Source organism: Camelus bactrianus, chromosome 3 (genome assembly GCF_048773025.1).
Source record: "Camelus bactrianus isolate YW-2024 breed Bactrian camel chromosome 3, ASM4877302v1, whole genome shotgun sequence".
Lineage (NCBI taxonomy): Eukaryota > Metazoa > Chordata > Mammalia > Artiodactyla > Camelidae > Camelus > Camelus bactrianus.
In genome coordinates, this window is record NC_133541.1 from 131,288,712 (window position 1) to 131,307,934 (window position 19,223).

At 40.0% G+C, this 19,223-nt stretch overlaps 2 long non-coding RNA genes across 5 annotated transcripts in view; one reads left to right on the top strand and one right to left on the bottom strand.

Annotated features, from left to right (window-relative positions):
* Positions 1-19,223, top strand: part of LOC141577139 (uncharacterized) — a 440,247-nt gene that overhangs the window by 289,606 nt on the left and 131,418 nt on the right. The gene's annotated exons all lie outside the window — the stretch shown is intronic.
* On the bottom strand, positions 1,542-8,022 carry LOC141575434 (uncharacterized). The gene is made up of 4 exons (XR_012503016.1): positions 7,914-8,022; positions 3,177-3,273; positions 2,701-2,876; positions 1,542-1,875 (listed from the first exon to the last, which is right to left on the bottom strand). It is a non-coding gene; the product is annotated as an uncharacterized LOC141575434 (long non-coding RNA).

Here is a 19,223-nt window from a genome sequence, read left to right on the forward strand (position 1 = left end):
AAAAGAACCTGAGAATGTCTCAAAACACTAGATTCAAATTACTTTAAAGGTTGTCTCATCCTCATGAAATGACAGTAACATAAAAAAATCTGTACACATCCCAGAATTCATTGTATTTGATTTACCCACACACGCGCGCGCACACACACACACACACACACACACACACACACACACACACACAAAATCAGGCTACCTCCCACTTACAGAGGAAGAAGAACCACTTATTCTGAGTTTTCATTCACTGTCCGTGAGAGCAAAGTGTCTTACGCAGACTTTCACCTGGCTTCATGCATGGTGTTTTTAGTTGGATTTCTGCTTTGTGGCCATAGAATTATTCTCCTAACAGAAGAGAGGAAGTGGAGACATAGACATTCTGCTCAGATATTGGTGTCATCATATTTGAGTTGGGAAGGACTTAAGACAGCATAGAGTCGTATCTGTTTATGGGTGAGAATCCATGATAGTGTAACTTGGACAAGAACCTGGATCTTCTGCCATCGTGCCCACGAGGGTGAAGAGGCAACTTGGTGGCGCATGGCAGTGATCCTTCTTGCTTGAGTTCCAGGGTCTTGCTAGTTTTCATTGCTCACCTGCCTTTAGTTAAGGTCCATGTGGCCTCTCATGGGAAGGTCACGCTGTTCTGATAAATAAAGTTACTAATCAGCAAAAAGCTCTGGACCCACTCATATTTCCCAGAGTTTTTTCTGCTGACCTGCTGACACTTTATGTAAATGAGACCTAAGAAACTACTGGATATAAAATCCTTTGTGTTATCCTCGAGTTCCATAGGAATGGGGTGCTGTCTCAGGCTCTCTAAGGCTAGATCTGAATAAAGATAGGGTGATAGGCTTTGCTGCTGGACCCTCCACAATCAAATGTGTTTTCCACCTTAGTGTTTAGAATCAGGCAGATGAGCTCAAATCTTGCCTTTACCAGTTATTAGCTTAGTGACCTTGGGGAAGAAACTGTACTTAATTGTGTTCAATTTTCTTTGTTTGTAAATAAGTTCAGTATTTATTTTAAGGTTTTTGATTTAGAGTTGAATGAGTTAATTTCCTCATTTATACCTAAAATATATATCGCGTGGCTCTATGATGGTGCCTTGGTTGTTGATTACTAAGGCACTCGGCAGGGAGAAAGGGGGTGGGGGACCCCTGGATTCTAGAGCTTATTATATTCCAGGATATGCTTGTAAAAGACTGGATGTGCAGTGGATTTTTAGTAAATATCCATTCCTTTCCTAATCCGCATTGATTGTGTATATATCTTTATATTAATATATGAACAAATTTATAATGCAATTTAAATATTTCTGTAGAATTTAAAATATGTAGTTGTAACAAAAATACGTGAAATAAAATGATTTCACTTTTATTTTCTTTTCAATAAGCAAAACAAAATAAAATAGAAAAGAAAAAAAAAGGTTTGAAGGAGTAGAAATAACTTTCTTTCCGTAGAATCAATTCCCTAACAAAGGTTTTTTGGTTGTGTTGTTAAACAGCACATAAAATTGATAGGTTGTGACATATTGGAAATGAGGAAACAGTGGAGACATACTACCTCCAATGAAGTCATTTAGTTACCACGTCAAAACTAGTTCTGCTTCCTGAATGACAGGCCAGTAAATCGGGAGATGAGGTGTTAGAGCAAGGAATACTGACTTTATTTGAAAAGCTGGCAGACCCAGAAAATGGCATACTGATATCCTGGAGAACCCTCTTCCCCAAGTCAGAATTCAGTCTCCTTTTTTACTAAAAAGGGGCGGGGGTGTTGTTGGTTGTTGCAAACTTCTTGCTGTACGAATTGATTTCCTTGGAATCCTTTGTTCTTGCAGCTGTCCATGTGGGTCAAATCATGGTGCCCCTGTAAAACCTCCAAAAATAAACAAAGTTTATTCTGTTTTACTACTTGCCATCTATATATAAGTGCAGAAGAGCTAACATCCTTAAAGATCAGAGCCCGGAGAATAGTCTCTCCTGGATATTTCAGGCTAAAGGCAACTTTCTTTTACAAAAGCTCCAGAGCTAACAAGTCTGAACCTAGAAAACAGGGCAGAGGTTTAAAGCCAAAGGAACACATCTAATATGGAGTCAAATTTGTTCTTTTCTATTACAATTTCTTTTTCCACCTCATAAATAATTTTATTAAGAAACATGGGCAATTTTTTTTTATTTTTGCTTCTTAATAACGGATAAGTGGTCCAAATACATTTTTGTGAACAGGGATGCTGTGCGTGCCTTGGGGTCACAGCAAATTCTTGTTGGGGGTGGTCGACCCTGCAACATGCCTGCTGCCCCATGACCCTTGGTGAGAGTCCCCCTAACCAGGGGCTATCTTCAGGAACCAGCATATGGGCATTGACCTCTGAAGACCTCTTTTTCAGGTGCAGGAAATTTTTTCAGATTCTGTGATTGAAAAATCACTCCAGCTGGGGAAAATTAGGGAATAAATGAAGAGGAAAGGGGCTTGGAGTAGAGTAGAAGAGAAGGACAGAAGATCATGGAGCCTGGAGGCTTGGCAGCGAGGCCTCCGGAGAGAGAGAAGCAGGGGTGGGGATGGGCCCTGTTCCAGAACCAGCTCCTGCACCTGTCCCCGCGCCCAAGACACACAGCCTTTAATGACCCAGGACTCTCTGCTGTCTGGGCGTCACCCTAGGCAGAACCTTGAGAACAAAATTAAGGGGTGGGCAGTACTCACATAGGGGGTCACAGAGGACTTTGTTCAAGTCCACAGTGCCTTTTCTGGTCATGTGTTTTCAGTTGTCCTTTATCTTAGGATCTGAGGAACAGGAGCAAGGAACTCAGGGAGAGATCCAGGAAGACATCTGAGTGTGTTAGGGAGGACATTCACAGCGAAACGGGGAGCGAGGACACCTGCAGCAAAGTAAAATGACTTTACAACTATTGCATCAGAGCTGCAGGTATGAGAGAGCCTAAGCCTGTTTCAGAGTGCAGGGGACAAGTGGAAAGGAATGGTAAAATTTCCACTGACAATTGAAATTTTGTTAAACAGCCTGCTACTCTTAATTGTATCACTTGAATGTAGGCAGGTGTATGTCTGTGAGCATTTATAGGTTCACACAACCCCACCAGCCCCTCTTGACCCCATCAGGGATGGGCTTTCTCAAGCACAGTGCACCTCCTGCTTGGGTGGGCCATGCTGCATGTCCTCACCTTGGGCCGGGCTGCTGCAGGGCACTGAGTCCCCAGGCACGGGCTGTGAGACACGACAGGAACATCTCTGCTCATAACTGAGAGCATCCGTTTCCCCCTGCAGTGTAAGAATGCCGGTGACTCAGTTAGAAGCATGCTTCAAAGCTGTCCGTGTCTTTGCCATCCAGAAGTGGAGCCTGGGAGCTTCCGAATTTCTCCAGAATGCGGTTTACATTCACATTCGATAGGTGAGTGCATGTCCACTTACAATTGGAGGAATTACTGCAGTTTTTCTGAAACTTACCACTATTCCATCTGATTTTTCTGTGCTAGGATTCAGTATAGCCTGCTAAAAATTCTGGAGTCAGATCTTGAAACCCTGATGAAGAGGACTATTTATCTTATTTCTTTATATGATAGTATTTTACTTTCAAAATTCAGAGTTTTTGGTTTTTTGAGGAAATTTGGGGGGGTTGGAGAATCAACTTTTCTCTTACCATCTATGTGACCTGTTGCTATATGCCTCTCACCTGTCTTCTGTCACTTGTGAGGCAGTTCCATTTGTGACCCTGTCTGGTTTGTTCATGTTATAAAACATAAAGTCTGTAAAAGTACAGTCCCTTTTACTCTGAAGACATTCCACAAGTACTACTTAAATCTGAGTGTGGTTTTTAGAAGAGAGAATCATTAGAACATGTACTTGCAGGTTGCTAGTGCAAAATCCCCAAATCAATACTCTAGCTCAACATCTAAGATCTTTCTAATCTACCTTGGATTTATATGGATAAGTGAAGCAGTTTGCTAAGAACACAAGACCAGGTTTAGAATACAGGCTGGTGTAGCTCAGCAGGTCCTTCCATGCTGATGCTCTGCCAGAGGGCGGGGCCGAGGAGAGAGGGCGTGTCCTGCCCTCCCTGAGCTGACAGTTTCATGGCAAAGACCTTCATCAGGTGAAGAACTGGGAGTTTCTTCTAAGAACAGTGGGATTGAAAAGAGTCCTATAAGCGCGGGACTGACAGAATCCCATTTGACTCAAGTAGGGGAGAGCGGTTGTGGGGCCACTTGGGAGACTCGTGAGTCCAGGAGTGCAGTGTTGGTGGCTTCCACTTGAGCGGTGAGATGGTCAGTGGGTAAAAGCGAACAGATTGAAGACATGTTTAGATGGTAAAAAGAAAGGATGAATGCTGTCTGTGAAGGTAGGATGGAGTAAGGCCCAGCTTTCTGGGTGGATTAATCAGGTAAATGATGGTCCTGCTGTGCTTTTAGGAGGGAAACTTGCAGAGGAATTTCGGGGGGAAAACTGATGAGTTCAGTTGTGGGTAAAGTGAAAGGCTGCTCGATGTGTGGTCTGGGAACTCAGGTGAGAGCCAGTAGTGAGTAGAGGAAGGGGAGAGAGTTTTTCAAATCATTTTGTCTTGTGAACATACAAACAAGAATGAGTAATGACACACAAAACCTCTAAATTCTGGATTTAAAACCCAATAACATTTTGTTATATTGAGTGCAGAGGTTCTTAAATTTTTAATAGAAATTAAACAAATAGAAACAAAATAGTGGAGTTAATCAACATCTTAGAGTTGATGTGTGTCCTTGTATGTATTTTGATACCTCATCTCTTTATAAGCATAATCTACAAAAGCTTGTTTAGCATAAGATTTAAAAAAAGGGACGGGGCACACAATGTTGTGGGTTGAGGCTGATCACCTTGGGCAAATTTTGTAGTCTCTCTGTGCCTTAGTAGCATCTTCTGTGACTGCCCCCGGGCCCCTCATCACAGCTGATTTCCTAAACTAGATTTTGGGAGGGAGGCTGCTGAAGGGATTAAGAAGTGGCAAATGCTAGAGATACTGAAGAGAGACAATAAAACAGATTAAAGCCTATAAACTTTGTACAAATACCCTCAAAAGTGAAAGAATCCCGCAGTGTTTTGAGCCACTTAGCATAAGGGAAACAAAATCACGTGGACCCAATTCTCTTGAGCATGTGAGTATTGTGGGTGGGAGGATGTCATCAGAAAAGTGTTGAGAAGAGGCCTTTTGGTTTCCTTTGACATTTCCAGTAAGGATGGGGCAGAGGAGCGAAAACCCCCTCTTCACAGTGGAAGCTGCTGTTTTGTGCGAAACTGACCAAAGGTTGGAGACCAGTCATCAGCGGTGCTGGCAAATGAAGAGACTTCAGGATTGGGTGGGGCACTTGCTGTGACTTCCAGGTGACCTGCTGACTGGGGGCTGTGAGGAGGGCAGTAGGTTTGCAGGGAGACCCGTGCATAATCCCTGGCTCTGAGGCTGCTGGTCTGATTAGCAGACCTGGGCACCCGCAGTCCTAATGGGGCAGCTCATGATGTAGCCTGGGACACCTGCCATTCTGAGGGCGAGAAGAGGGCTCCTCTGAGGGGGTGTCCCTGCGGAGAGTGGAAACATCCTCCTGCAGGGGAGAAAGTGCCTCTGAGCACGGGGCCGGAAACACAGGCAAGACCAGCCTGAGCACGGAGGGTTTGGGAACCTGGAAGTCATACAGTGGCCTGAGCAGCCTTGTTCCTGAGAGACTGGAGGGACAAGATGCTGAAAAGTCAGGCAATGGTCCGACCCTGTGGTGGGTTATGAGTGACAAGAAAGGACTGGTCAGGCAGGCACGAGAGAACCCTGTGGCCATCCCAGCTGGGGCATCACGCCGGAGGGAGGAGCAGTTATAGACTTTGCCACTTATTAGCTGTGTGACTTTGAGCAATATCACTCCACCTCTCTCTACATATATCTTGATGTGTAAAGTGACAGAGTGACAGGCTCGTGTCATCAGAAGGCTTAGTTTAGCTCTGATCCTCTGTGTCCTGTCCTGTCAGTGCTACCCTGCAAGTTTCTGCAGCGGCTGCTCTTACCCTGAGATGGGAGGGCGCAGAGGGACATTGTAGAGCCTGAGGGCAGGAAGAGGTTGCTTTAAAAGCAGACTTGTAGCCGCCTGCATTTGCAGACCTTCAGGCAGTTTGGTTGAAGTTAGTGGAGAGAACTTTGGAGGCCTTAGTATCCTCATAAAACTTGTTTTCCCTTGGGGACTGGATTTAACTTTGCAGATCCATGTTGAAGATTTGAGCTTCTGGCAAAGCTGTTTTCAGAGATGGGTATATACATAACATATGGTATAAAATAAAATGCTTTTATTTAATGTGTGGGACTTTGCAGGTCTTGGGAACAGCTAAGTTGGCCTGGTCTCCACGGATGACAGTAGGGGTCAGCAGAGCGTGCGGGAGGGCAGGCTGACCGCCTTGCTTCTGCAGGGGGTTCTCCATAGCAAGACACTCTGTTGAGTTGACTCTTCTCTAAGTTTGGTCTGAGCAGACAGCAAAGTAATGAGTTCTGGTGGGATTGTATAATGACAGGAAGAAAGAGGAACCCGTGGTTTTCGGGACTAGGACACGCTTTTGGTTCCTGATCCAGTGTGTTCCATTACATAATTGATAAGTTGTGTCTATTCTGGGACTTGATTGAAAGAAACATTCAGCCTTAAATTTAAGAGTTATGTATTATTTGGAGGGAGGACTCGAGCCGGGATGACAGCCTTTCAGATCACTCTGAGGGACTGCTCCCAAGAGGTAGGGAAGGAGCTGGGATATATAGGAGCTTTACAACAAAGACCAGGTAGTTGGAACAATAAAAGATTGTTATCTAAGAAAGCCAGGTATCTCAAGTTCAAGAATTTAGTGTTTTTCTATGTATGGGAGGATGCGAACATTTTGGTCATTGAATTCAATTCTTTAACGAGCACCTGGCTATCTAGGGCCAGTATCCTGTTGTTTCTTACTGTGAGTCCGCTCAGAGGGCACCACTGTGAGTGGCTGAGAGGCTAGGCTGCAGGCTTGTACTCGCTGAGGAGTGGCAGCAGCTGCTGATGACTTGGTTTCAGCATTCTTTGTTTACTGACATGGATGCAGTATTTTCATTCACATTGTAGTATTTTCATTCACAGTGCTCCCCCTTGGTCCTAAATTCGACCAATATTTTGAGAGACATTTCATGACCAATTTTGTCCCATTGTGCTAGGATGGCTCATTCCTAGTTAAGTTGAAGAATATTCTGAGCTGCCATTCAAGGTGTTAGATTTTTTATCAGGACCTGTTGATACTAAAATTTCTCTGGATCGCCTGTCTTACTAGTCTATTATGATCGAGGAAATGTTTGCCCTTCGTTGCTCATTCCCATACCTAGAATCACACTATTACAATTATTTTATACAGGGTTATAAATTTTATCTATTTCTTCAAGATGTTTAGCCATCATCAATCTTGTAGGCCTAGTTACACATTGGGAAATGTAACAGACAACAATTTTATTATATAGACAGGATATAAGTAATAAAGCTAGTAAAGTTAATAAAGTCACGAATGAGAATTTAATAGTCGAGAAGTTATATTTTTGGGTTAAAATTTTGCTTGTGTTCCTGATTGAGTTTGAGTCATCTTATGAGAAATTTCATATTTATGGTCAGGGTCAGAGCAGGTATTAATTAGCCTGGTGAGGTCTCCCACCTTGTAAGATCAACAGTGGCCTAAACAGAACTATAATTTCCTTTTTAGAATAACGTTTCTGAGGGCTATCTAGTTAGAGCCTTGGAGTAGGGAAACCCACCAAGGTAACACAGAAGTACTAGACATAGGTAATTTACCATAAACTTAACAGTTGGAGTAGTTCATAATCAAAGGTAGGAGAAATTATCAAAGTAATTGGCATACAGGCCTGGTTCGGTGTTTTGGGTCAGCTGTCTTACCTCAGATGTCGTCGTCTTCTCATCCTGGCCTGGGTAGATTTTTCTTCATTTGGGCATTGTTTTAAGGTGACCAGTGCTCTATAGGCCAGTGCACTGCAGGGGCTGTTTCTGATAGGAAATGAATCCAAAAGTCCATTTCCTTCAGCTTTGGTATGTACGGTCTAGTTAAGAGTACCTGATAAAGGATCCTTCCATTCAGGTAGTAGACAGTTCTTTAAGTCATGCCTGTTCCAGTATGTATAATCCCCTGGCTGCAGGTCATGGGGCATTGGAACTTTACCCAAGGATAGATTACTGAACTTCAGAAACAAACCTAGAGTATTCTTTTCATAATTCAATTAACCTTTAGAGCAATGTGACATAACAGCAAGGAATGATCTGGGAAATGTCTTAGTAAATATAGACCTCAATTAACAAAACTAGAATTTAATATCCACTAAAATATAATCTTTTTTCTCTCTAAAGTTACCCTCATTTTTCTCAAATATAGTCAAATCAAGAGTAATTTGTTTACAAGTTAAGTCTGATTATTTGATCATATAGGCTTTTTTAAATTGGCTGTGTTGGAACTTTTAATTAGGAGTCTCAGGGTAGAATGTTAATAAGGTTTTCTAAGGCCAGGAAAGCCACATCAAGGTCTTGTCATGGTTTTCTGCCTTACACATTTAGGTAAATTCTTTTCTTTTTAAAATCCTTAAAATACCTTGAGATTCCTATATCTGTTAGGAGATGATCTTCCTCATTTGTCTGATTGAGCCATTGGGGACCTAAGAGATTTTAGTCTCTTGAGGGATCAGATAGAGAGAAAAGATAACTGTTCCAAGTCTGCTTACATAGGTATAATTTATCAAATTTCTGTGAATCATAACTAGTTAAGGAGAAGAGTTTCTTTATGTCAGGGAAACAGGTTAAAAGCCAGTAGTATGTCAGAGAAAATCAAAAATTATAACCATATTCACCAGTTTACTCAGTCCCATGTAACTAATTTTTTAATCAGTTTTCATTAGACATTTAAAATTTCCTACCGAGTTTAGTTCAGTGTTATAGTTTGAAATTTATTAGAAACCAGTAAATCTCCTTGAAGAGAAAGCATTTTGCAAAATCATCAGAAGAAAGCAATTAACTGTCTATAAATGACAAAAATTTAAAAGCATGTTTAGACACCGTTACACTATAATCGATGAAGAAACCTGGTCACTATAACCAGAAATATGACTGGTAACATTTTAGATATGTCAGATTTTAGTGAGTCCATATAATTTCTAGAGTATCTATATTAATAATATTTTCTCATACAATATAACCTTAGAAGATTTATTATTCATTTGACAATACCATGTATTTAACATGCCAAATAAATTTACTAGTTTAAAATCTCTCTTTGGGATGTTTCAGGGGCCCTCTGTAGCATCCCAAACTTAACTGGAGATTAAAAGAACTTTAATTAGAAATTGATATTTGGGGAGTTTGTTAAAAGATTTCAAAACACTTGGTCACGTAAACATATAGATCACTGTGAAGTAGTACTTATTCATTAAGAAAATACGTCAAAGGTAAAGGCAGAACAGATCAGGTAAGTGGTATAAGAAGCTTTATAATTTGTTACTGAAGGTGGATTAACATTTCAAGACAATTTTGTCCTCTTAACAGAGAGTAAACCAAATCTACTCTTGTACCAGTTTATGTCTAAGATTCATTTACTTTGCCCAAGTTGATTCTAAATTTAGCCAATTCCGACAACGTACAAATCCCTTTCTTCAGGGTTCCTCTTCCACAAGCCTTCCACAGCTTTCTATACTCATATTAGTTTGTTCCTTATTTTCTATTCCATTCAGAAGTAACCAGCTTCAAGACAAAGTCACTATTTTTCATTAACAAAATATAATTCCATTCTTATATCTTCCTTTACACATTTATCTTACTTTCCTAGGATACTGAGATCATTCCCTTAATAATAAAGACTATTTCAAGGTGGCACCAACCATTTATTAATACTTCTAAACACCTTTATTTTCTCTGTAAGAGGAAGTTAAATGTTAAATAATTCATATTTCAATCTTATTTTATCTGAAAATGGCATAGCTATTTAATAAAATCCTATCATTTAACTTAATGTAGCACAACTCTAGAATTTAAAGATATCAAACATTTAGAGATTATCTTAAATATACATTTTAAAAATATATTTTAAAAATTTACCCAAAGCTCTCATCTCATTTGCATTTAATTTATTTAAATTTTACCACACCACATTACTATTATATTTTTTAACAAATCTGCACCAGATATAACAGGATCTTATTTGACTTTCATTAAACCTAGGTTCAGTAAAAGTACTATACTTAATATTGGTGACGTTAAAGATGTCTATATTAATTAGAACATACTTAAACTAAACAATATCAAATATTATCTTAATATTGAATATTTTCCAGTTCACATGAAGCTGAAGGTCAATTTGGTCAGTTTTTATTTTAAAACTACTTAATTTGTAAGCTCTTATTTTTTACGCCAATTAAGCAGAGCTCTTTGACATTGAGTTTTATTTTTTCAGCTGTAGAATTATCTCACATCTACAATGTGTACGCAGGCTTATAAACAGACAAAAGTTAGAGATTTCATAGCTTCACTACAAAACTTACTTATGAGATAAGTATAATAATAGTTGTAGTGAACTGAATTTGCTTGCTCAAATCACTAAGTCTTACCATTTATGAAACAGACATTTAAGATTTCTTGACAAAGACTTAAGGACCCATCAGGGTTCTGAGTTGTAAAATGCCACAAATTTCTTTGGCCCTGAGTTTTATCTCGTTGAGCTAATTAGGCTCAGTCCTAGGTCACTGTTTGCTGTATTTACATTTCTGATCTGCAAGACAAAGACACACGCTTCCAGTTCCCCAGAGAATTTCTCTGTCATGCAGGCCCAATTGTATCTCCTTAATTTGCTTCTTTGTATCAGTGAGAAGAGCTGTAAACAAAGAATTCCATGTTTAAAATTTTAAGGTTTATTTATCTTGCCTTTGAAAGCTTGCATAAGGCATTTAGTAAGGTCTCTTTTCCTTGAGTTATAAGTTAAACCCAGGGTAAACCTCTTATTATATTTTTTATTAGCTACTGAATATTAGTTTTTAGTTTTACGTTATATTGGACAGCTCATGTAACTCTATTGGTTTCCTTTACTGTGTTCAATTAATATTTTCTGAGGGATAGATACGTGCCCAGCCTTGTAATACCAAGAAAAGGAAGCGTTTTTCCATTGAAACATATCTATCCCAAAAGATAATTAAGGAAGATGTTTATACAAAGCCCATTTAATATAACAATTTTACAAACTTTTATCTCAATTTTATTAAATCTTTTACCTTTAATTTTTATATTTATTATGTTTAATCAATAATTCTTATTTCTAGAAGGAGTGCCAAAAGCCTTTTTTTTTTTTCCGTGCATTGTATCTAATTTTATAGAAAAGTCTCTGGGATCCCAAAGTTTGAGCCAAAGAGCTTAGGCCCTTCTCAATTTTAATTTCATTAATTGGTCTGTTGTCCCAATCATTGATCAAGTATTTCAGTCTATATATATTTATATATATATATATATATTTTAGCCCTATAAATACATATATTTAAAACTGTGGTAAATAAAACGGACTTGTTTGAACTTTAATGTTGGAGGTAGTAGGTGATATCTTTGGCTCTTTTTTTTTTAACTTTACGTAGTGTAGTATCAAAACCTTGCATGTAAATGCAAAAATCTCCATTTTATTTATCTCATTCAAAATAACCATATAAAAATATTTATGCATTTGGGATAAGCCCCTTATCTTTTTTTTCCCTACATCTTTACAATTCTTTTTCCAGTTATTCAACCTAATTAACATTAATTATTCTAAGTTTTTATTAGCATGTCTAAAACCATTGATTGGAAAGTAAAAACACAAATGTAGCTTTTGAAACCAGTTTTTTTTTTTAACTGAGTTATTAAGTTAAATATTAGATATATTTTTCGACCTTTAAACTTGATTTTATTAGTTACCAATAAAACAGATGTTTATACAGAGAGCTCTTTCAACTTTCACCAATTTAAAAGTTTTTCCAAATTAAAGGATCCAACATATGGCCATCAATTTATATATATTCATTTATATAAAATAAAATATATATATATTTTTGAAACCAATAAGATGAAGAGGATTTTCCACATGAGAGTGGGTGTGTTGCCTAAATAAAATTCAAAAGTTTACTCTCCAAAAGCTAAAGGCCTTTGTGGTACATGCTGATGAAACAAAGGTTAAGATGGCAAAATATCTGAAAATTGGTACAATCAAAGGATTGTTGAGAATCCCAATTTATTTGCGTGGCCACCATATGTACACAATATTTCTACCTTTTGTATGGCAGATTCCAAGGTTTCCTTTAAAAAAAAATGAAACACATATATATATACGTACACAAAAATAAAATACCCAGAGAAAGATAAAAAGTTTTCATTTCAAGGACATAGGAAAAAACATCCAAGATACCCCTAAAGGGGATTTTGTTTTATAAGTTCAGAATTCCTAAAAATGTTTTTAACACTCCTGGTTAGTTACTTTCAGGGTGAGGTTTTTTTTTTTTTTTTTTTTTTTTGCAATTAATGTTGTAAGATTTTTACGTATATAAACCTGGCTGTGGTATAAGATGGAGGCTGGCAATCTGTCATTTCTTTATCTTTTCTTTTCTTTTCTTTTCTTTTTTTTTTTCTTTTTTTGAAAGTTCTATTCCCCATTCTAAGGTCGGGTTCTCAAAATAAAATTGCTAGTAAGTTTTCCCACAGGGACAACTATATGGCATGAAGTATTTGCCTCTACCAATCCTGCAAGTTTCTCTGTCACTGGAGAAAGCTGTTACCAGCCAGGAGGAGGGTCCCAATTTTGGAGTTGAAAGGTTCCTCATAAGAGTTTTACTTTTATCCTGAAAAATTCAGTAGAGGTAACCAAATTGAGGAAAACATTAGACCAGCCTCTTACCTAACCACTCAGTCCTGAACCCAGTGTCTTTCAACTTGGACCAACTCGGGACGTCTCCACTGGGTGAGTACTTTCCTGGTATGTTTCCACCAGCCCCACTTTGGACGTCTCCTCAAGTTGGGTGTTTCCTGTTATCTTTCAACCAGGCCCCACCCAGCATGTCTCCACTGGGTGGGTAATTTTCCCCCCAGTATCTTTCAACTGGAGGGCCAGGTACCTGGATACACTGCCAAATAAAACTCAGGATCATCAACCAATATGGGAGATCCTAGAACCAGAAGAGACTCACTCAAATTCATCTGGACTCCCCGAGGAGGCAGACGGGCACAAAGGGCCACTGTTGGTACCAAGGCTCCAGTTCCTCGGAGAGTTCAGCTGGAGAGAAGTCTGCTCTGGGTCCTTTCATGGTTTCCAAAACTTTTGACTGAAATACATGTGCAGCCTAAAAGTTAAGAGTTATGATTTATTTGGCAGGAGGACTTGACCTGGGATGACAGCCTCTCAGATCTCTCTGAGGGACTGCTCAGAAGAGGTTCGGGAGGAACTAGGATATATAGGAGCTTTACAACAAAGACCGGGAAGTTGGAACAATAAAAGATTGCTTGTTATCTAAAGAAAGCCAGGTATGTCAAGTTCAAGAATTTAGTGCTTTTCTATGTATGGGAGGAAGCAAACATTTGGACTCACTGAATTCCTTCTTTAGACAAACACCTAGCTATCTAGGGCTAATATCCTGTCCTTTCTTATTCTGAGTCTGCTCAGATGGCACCGTTGTGAGTGGCTGCAGAGGCTGGGCTGCAGGCCTGTACTTGCTGGGGTGTGTTGGCAGCCGCTGATGACTTGGTTTCAGCATTCTTTGTTTACTGACATGGTTGCAGTATTTTCATTCACATTGTAATAATTTCTTTCACAGACTGACTATGGATAATCTGCAACCTTGGAAAGCAACCGAGAGGGAATTACTGCAGGTACCTTCTACTTTAATAAGCTGCGTGCAAACATAAACATGGAGGAAGGATACAAAATGATTTGGTGGTGTAGGGAAGGCTTTCTGCACATTACAGGAGAAGGCAAGGCAGATTTCCTCTCCTTTGTGGACAGGGACGTGATTCCACCTTTCTTTTCTGTAGTGGTTTCTGAGAACAATTTATGGTAATTAACCAACATTGACAAAAGTTGGAACACAATGCATTTAAGAGCTGGCCAGCTGGAAATTGTGTATTGGACAGGTGGATTTCATAGGCAAGTGGTCAGGTGGATGGGAGAGAGGTGGAGCCCACGTCTGGGCCCAGATTCAGGTTTAAATCGCCATTTCTTCACCATAGGGCCTTGGAATAGAATGTAACCTCTCTTAACCTGTTGGTGATTCTGTGAAATGCGCATGATAATACTCTTTTGTTCCTGGGATTGTTGTAAGTTGTAAAGAGTATTAGAGCACACATGAAGCACTTAACACACTGGCACTTAGCAGTGTTCCCTGTGTGCGGCCGCCCCGCTTCGCGTGTGTCAGAGCCGTAAAGACAGCATGTGTCTGTTGAGGGCGCACTGGTGGCCCCTTGAATACGTTGTGAATTTGGTGATTTCTATTAATCCTTGTAACTCTGTGTGCCATGGGCAGTTATTTTCATGGACAGATGAGGAATCTCAGGGTAAAGAAGACTGTGTAATTTGCCCAAAGTCAGACCATAATTTTGGGTGCAGGTGCCTCGATTTGGCATGGGCCCCTGGGCCTTCTACCCTCTTCGTTAAGCACCAGAGCCAGATGTGGGGTCGACTGTCACCCAGCACAGAAAATCCAGCAGGTAGCAAGACACACCTGGCCCTGTGCTCCTTGAGCAAAACTCCGGAGGGGAGGCAGTTACAAAAGTGATAAACATAAAAACAGATGACTGCAAACTGTGATCAGCTCTGAGAAGGAAAGGAACAGGCCTCGCAGTGCAGCGCTGGGATCTTTCTCGTCGGGGCTGCTCTGGGGGCGTTCATCTCAGCTAAACAAGCTCTGCTGCTGCACCAAGGCAGGAAGGCAGGGTGCTTGTGACCAGGTAGACTGGGCCTCGTTGATCATTCTCATTCCCCATTAAGTGGCAGCTGTCACTGTCACTTACCTAGTAAACAGATGTTGGCCATAATCATCATGCATTTTGCTAGGTAGTTTTATTGGCCCCACCTTTGAGATGAGGTCATTGAAGCTGGGAAATTTGCTGCATGCCCATGATCACCATGGAAATAACCCCTCTTGTCTTTCAACTTAGACTGGTGTGGCTCTCATGCCCCAGCCCTGTGAATGGCATCATGTAGCTTCTCCCAAGTGGCCCAAATGACTGACATTGATTTTCTTAATTCATAGGAAATGGTATGTGACAATAGGAGAAAAAGATAGTAAGAAATTTTTTGGAAAAATAGAAAAAAACCATTTCTTCCCCAGCTGGGGAAGCGTACCCTGTGTCACTCACCCCACTCACTGCCTGGCACCTCCTCCCTTCTGACTCCGTGTTCAGAAGCCACTCTGAGCCTTTGAAGAACATTTTGCCTCATGACACTCTTGACTAGGACCTGCGACCTCTCTGTCCCTGGTTAACTCTCTCTTCAAAGCCATTTAAATTTTATGCAGGCTCATCTGCTCAGATGTAAGAATAGCCTCTTTAAAACGTCTTGATGCAGCTCCTTAATGAAGATCTTGAGAAGGAAACCTAGCCAAAAGCAGGGACGTATGCACATAGTGACCGTAAACTCAGCACTTTGTGAAGTTCAGAATCAGTTGGGTGGGAGACTCAGGAAAGACTTTTTTTAAGGTAGCAAGGGTAAAGTGAAAGGACGCAGGCTGTGTGAGACTGAAACATCTCGGTCCCAACCAGCAAGGCACCTGCGTTCACGATGGTGTGTGGGGAGGGCAGAGTTCTCACAAAGAAAGAAGTGGTGGGATCGGAGGGAGGACAGTTAGGTTTTTACTGGGGAAGGAAAATGTGGGCTGAACATTTCCTGGTTGAACAAGAGGACTGTGACATGATGTGCTTGTATTTTGGAGAGAAGGGTTTTGTGGGGATAGGCCTAGGGAGAACTCTCTCTGGCTGGGGAGTCAGCACAACAGAGAACCACAGAGAACTGAGCAGACCCCAGGCCCCTGCTGGGGGAGGGGCTGCCCGCCAATTCGAGCCCTGGGGGCTGCTTCTGTCCCTTAGCTGGGTCCTCAGAGCTCCCTGCAAAATCCAGTTCTGTTGATACAAAAAAAAACATGGGGCATGAGAAGGGCTGTGCCCCAGCCTTTGTTTGAGCCCCTGGAATGTGCCCCGTCCGATGTGGGTCCCTGGTTTCATGCAGGAAAGAATTCAAAGCCAAGCCACTGTTGAGTAAAGGTAGATTTATTCAGATAGATTCATTGAAAGGCAAGAGAAACACCACGAGGTTTTGGGGTTTGATGCTCTGATTAAAAGTAGGTACTGGGATATCAAAATTGTAGAATAGATAAACAAGATTATACTGTACAGCACAGGGAAATTTACACAAAGTGTTATGGTAACTAACAGAGAAAAAAGTGTGACAATGAGTGTTAATATGTGCATGTATGACTGAAAAATTGTGCTGAATACTGGAATTTGATACAACATTGTGAAATGATTATAAATCAATAAAAAATGTAAAAAAAAAAAAAAACAATGTGAGGAAGTTTTCAAGGAATGGTTCCAGATATAAAACCCTTTCTGAGCATTTTCTCTATTTTGTGTGAAATGCATTTTTACTTGAAATTTGACTATAGTTGATCTTAATTCTTTCAAATATGGCAGGGTTTTTTATTTTTTTCAATTTCTTCTTTCTCTTTTTTTTTGTTTTTTTTTGAGCATGAAATCTGTTAGAACTATGGCTAAAGCGTAAACAAAGCGTTGCTGAATTTTAAGTGTCATCTGTTGGCTGTAATGCTTAGAAAACGTCTGTATTTTGAAATAAAAATCTTTAATGCTAACTAAAAAAAAAGTAGGTACACACTCCACAGACAGAGTGTGGGCCTTCTCCAAAGAGGGAGAGGGAGGGGTGCCCGCGAGGTGGTGCTGTGTTGCTGGTTTTCATGGGCTTGGTGGTTTCATATGCTAATAAGTAGAAGGACCTGCCTAGGGGCAAGGGGTTGGAATTCCCAGGGAGTTGGCCATTTCCCACCATTTGACCTTTTTTGGCTAGCCTTGGGACTGCCATGATGCCTGGGGTTGTGTTATTCACCATGTTACTATTACAGTGGGTGTAAAATAATGCTCAAGTTCTGCTAGAAGTTAAATCTCTTCATCCTGAGCCTCAAGGCCTATTGGGGGTTGAATGCTTCACCATTTTGATGTTAATTACTGTGGCCTTCCTTGAATGGCTGTGCTCTGGCCCCTTCCATCCTGTCTCACTGTGGTGACACAGAGAGAGCAAAGGCCAGGCCCTGCTTGTGCTCCTGCATTTAACAGGGGGAGGGGTGGTGTGGGCTGAGGATGACTCTGAGTGGTGAGAAGGATGTTTCAGATTTTCCCACGTGGGACATGGGGACTTGCCAGCAGCCACCGCAGATTTATCTCACGGGCATTATCGCTTGTGTCACATCTTTTTCTATTTTTTTTAAGTATTTAATCGAAATTAAATATCAGATATCTTTCATAAAGAAATTTCTCTTTTCCTTTTCTTTGGGGCTCTTTTTGGGGGTTAGGCAATTAGGTGTATTTATCTGTTAGTGGAGGCCCTGGGGCTTGACCCCAGAACCCCGTGCATGCTAAGCACTCGCTCTACCACTGAGCTCTACCACCACCTCATCATCTTTTTCTTTTTGCTTTAGCTGCCAAGAATCTTACAGCTGAATTTCTAGTCGGCCTTTAACACTTACCCTGACTTCATGGCATCCATTTTTATGACTTTACCTCCCCCTGGTTTCATTTAAGTATTGAATCTCCTTTTTCTCTTCACTGTCACTTTTGTCTTTTTGTTGTTATGGTTGTTAAGCTGTGTTTAAAAAATTGTTTAAATTCTCTTTTAGCAGGAAGTTGAAAATAAATATATATGTAAACAAATTTATCACACTTAAATGCTTTTATACATTCTAAGCTGTTTAGTAGTTACTTAAAAACCGAATGGAATATTAAAGGGAAAACATTTTAAAATCACTTTTTTAATTTTTTATAAAGGTATAGCTGATTTACAATATGATATAAGTATCAGGGTGTTAAATAGATGCACAATTTTTAATGTTATGCTCCTTTTATAGTTTTTGTAAAACATTGGCTATATTCCCTGTGTTGTAAGATACATCCCTGTAGTGTGTTTATGTTACATGGAGAAGTTTGTATAAGAAAGCTGGTTATCGCAGAGTCTGGGGCGTGGCTGTGTCTGACCCAGGTTCACGCTCACCCTGCCTGTCAGAGCCCAGGCCCTCACTCCTGCCTGCAGGGCCGCAAGTGGAGGCAGGTCTCATCAGCGCTGGCACCACCCCCTGAGTGGCAGTGACAGCAGTGACTGTCTGTGGACATGCAAATTGTTGTTCCAGGAGCTTTACATGCATTTCTGCATTTAATAATTAAAGCCCTCCTGTGAGGAATCGTTTTATGTTTTTAATGAATAATACATTTTATTTTGATTTTGATAGAATTCAAACCTCCGGAAAATTTATAGGAATAGTACAATAAACGCTTAGATACAGTTCACCTAAAAGGGCACAATTAGCCCTTTTGTGTCTGGCTTTTTTTAGCATAAAGTTTGAAGGTTCATCCATGTTGTAGCCTGAATCAGTACTTTATTCTTTGGTTTGATAATATCCTTTATCTTTTTGTTCGTTTTTGGTCTATTTAAACATATTTTAATTGAAGTCTAGTCAGTTTATAATGCTGCATCAGTTTCTTGTGTACAACACAACACTTCAGTTATATAGGAACATACCTGTATTCATTTTCACATTCTTTTTAAACATAATTTACTATAAGATACTAAATATATTTTCCTGTGCTATACAGTATAAATTTGCCGTTTATTCTATACATAGTCGGTATCTGCAAATCTTGAACTCCCAATTTATTCCTTCCCATACCCTCTCCCCTCTGGTAACCATAGTTTGGTTTCTATGTTTCTGTGTCTGTTTCTGTTCTGTAGATAACTTTATCTTTTTGTTTGTTGGTTGTTTTATTTTTTTTTAGATTCCACATGTGAGCGATCTCATATGGTATTTTTCTTTCTCTTTCTGGCTTACTTCACTTAGAATGTCATTCTCCAAGTCCATTCATGCTGCTGCAAATGGCATTAATTTATTATTTTTTTATGGATGAATAGTAGTCTAATGTACAAATATACTA